At 42.6% G+C, this 2,907-nt stretch overlaps 1 protein-coding gene across 1 annotated transcript in view; it reads right to left on the reverse strand.

The window, feature by feature from the left end:
* The window catches only part of LOC106806789 (proto-oncogene tyrosine-protein kinase receptor Ret-like), a 51,023-nt gene extending 50,508 nt beyond the window's left edge, over nucleotides 1–515 (reverse strand). The window contains exon 1 of the mRNA XM_014808867.1: nucleotides 453–515. The gene's annotated coding sequence lies outside the window, so the exon portion shown is untranslated. The remainder of the gene's footprint in view (nucleotides 1–452) is intronic.
* Between the last annotated feature and the right edge of the window lie 2,392 nt (nucleotides 516–2,907).

Raw genomic sequence — 2,907 nt, forward strand, 5'->3', positions numbered from 1 at the left:
CCACACCAACACCACCACACCACCAAACACCACACACCAACACCACCACCCACCAACACCAGCGCACCCCTCACCACAACACCACCACCACTACCAACACCACCCACCACCACCAAACCACTACCACCACAACCACCACCACCGCCGCCGCCGCCGCCACCCCCAGCACCACCACCACTACCACCAACGCCGCCAAAAATCTATACATACAGATAAAGCATTTCGTCGTAATTATATTTCATTTATCTATCCATGTATGTAGCTATGTCTATGTCCATGTTTATGTCTATATCTATACTTCTATGTCTGTTTTTTTTATATCATCTATCGATTATCATATTACACATAATCGTGGCGAAGATGCATATACTTAGTTGGAATATTCCGTATCATTAACCACTATAGGCTCGTTAGGCGAGTCTCTCTAAGAGAGTAGGCACGGTAATACTTACATGGCACTTTAAAGAACAGCGTTGCGACGTAATCGTCGTCTCCATAGTGATACGGAACAGACATCAGCTATCGGAAAAAGACAAAAGAGAAGCAATTTACTACACTTCTTGTGTAATGTCGTTCGGGCCGCTGTGGACATTTTAAATTGGCTGGCACACGCGCAGAAGTCATTTTCACAAAATATTTATCATGCCATGGATTCATTCCTTTCAATCACACCAATTAAGATTCATTCATAATTTTCATAATTTCATAATTTCACAATTGATATCAGCATGATGCAGTGCTGCTCTGGTGATTTTACCCTGTATATGAGACTCCAGATGTCATATACCAGTAGGATTTACTTGCCGTTCTGATCATTTAATGTTTTCATATAATATTCAGAAGAAATTATACTATACTATACTATACATAACTATTACATACTAATACGTATACTATACTGACTAACTATACATACTATACTCATACTATACTATACTATACTAACTATACGTATACATACATACTATACTATACTGATACTTATACCTATACATACTATATTACTATTACCTATTATATAATATACTTATAACTCATACTAGTATATATATGTTATAGTATAACTATAACAAATAGATAGATAGATAGCGTCGTCAGCCTATGACGGTATACAAGTGTTGGTATATCTAGCACCAAATAGCATAATGGATAAACTGAAGATGTCTTGTTTCACGACCGGTCACAAAATCTAAAGCTTTTATAAAATGACCTCTATTTACCAGAGCAAACGGAGTAGATTATTCAAATTACATCCACATCGCCTCTGCTATCAAAGTGGCATTTTTTCAGCAATCTTAAAGCATTACGAGATAACTAACGCATCGAAAGGTTATATGCTCGAGAATTATAAATAGTATATATATAAAAATGCAGATATCAGAATTATATAGGACTGTCACTGTTATGAATATAGCGTAGCAGTTGCTTACACTATTAGAAACTTACCAGTACTCTTACATTACAGTAGTCGACACGATTCAAAACAAACTGGATAAACACGGGCTTTTTGAAACATGAATTCTGCTAATGTTTCCTGAACGATTCCAAAGTCAACCAGATATAATTTGGCATCATATTGTTGAAGAAGCACGTCTCATACATACGTCAGAGGCAGCGCCGCCGGCCACCCAAATTTCAATCACCATGCAGATCGAATGTAAGCCTTATAGCGCAAGACATATTGATAAATGCACCGTTCATTAGGTCAATGCGATTTAGACCAACAACCATATTTGATCGGGTTCGTATAAGGTTAAAAGAATGCCACAGCAAAATGTCGCCAATTATTTCCATTCATACAGGATATTGCTTCACCGTTTCAGCAGCCCTTTTTAATTGCAAAACAAATTCGCGATGAACGAGGGCGCATGATCGAAAGCGCGGCGTGCTGCTTATCACGTTCCGTGCTGGTTAAGAAGAACATGAAAATCTTGGAAAATGAAAATGCCATTAGATAGGTGTATGGAAACTTACATCACAGAAAATCATATCAAGTTATGCAAGATTATATAACTCGTGTTATCCTCAGTGCCGTGTTGAATACGGACCATGATGCCCAACATCGTAACTCCTGTGTGAGCAGCGCCGAATATTCCCGCGCGGCGCTCCCATGGCGGCCGGGTGTGTCTGCCTCTGGTGTGTGTGTGTGTGTGGTGCGGTCCTGTGCGTGCGTCGCGTGCGTGCGTGTGTGTGTCGTTTGTGTGGCTGTGTGGTGTGTGTGGTGTGGTGTGTGTGTGTGCGTGTGGTGTAGTGTGTTGCGTGCGTGTGTGCTTACTTGCGGCGCTTGACGTGCATTGCCTTATCTTGGTGCGTGCGTGCTGCTTACGGTGCGTGCACGTCGCGCGCGTGCGCGTTTCACCATAATAAAACAACGTAAAATCTATTCGTTAGTTGTTAGTTTCTTTTGTGGAAACCACAATTTCAGTGAAACGCCCCCCCTACCCCCGCCCCCCCCCTCCGGGAGAGAAATTTAGGTATAACGATATACCCGAAGAAAATGCCACCACCGAATCGATCAACAGCATTTCGGAGTTCAAAACGACCTCTTTTCTTCAAGGCGTGCATCTAGTGCCACCAGGCGTGTTCGAGTAACAGACGACGCCAGCAAGCTGACACCCAGCCATTAGGCACTTATGTTCAGCGCTACGTTCTCCTAGCGTATTACAGCACAAATTGACTAAGTGGATGTTCGCTTAAAGGTTATGTAAATATGCTGGTGCACGCAAAGCTTGCCTATACGTGTGTGCGCGCGTGGTGTGTGTGTGGTGTGTGTGTGTGCCTAACAAGTGCAGGCAGTTGAAGCGACAGCGCTCATACGACGTTACTGCTACCGGGTGTGTTGATTTCTGATAAACTCACTGCAACCGAATCAGGCCGCCCTCCCGCCACCGGGTCCTGTGTGTGCGT

The sequence above is a fragment of the Priapulus caudatus genome, unplaced genomic scaffold, assembly GCF_000485595.1.
Source record: "Priapulus caudatus unplaced genomic scaffold, Priapulus_caudatus-5.0.1 Scaffold179, whole genome shotgun sequence".
NCBI classification, from domain to species: domain Eukaryota; kingdom Metazoa; phylum Priapulida; class Priapulimorpha; order Priapulimorphida; family Priapulidae; genus Priapulus; species Priapulus caudatus.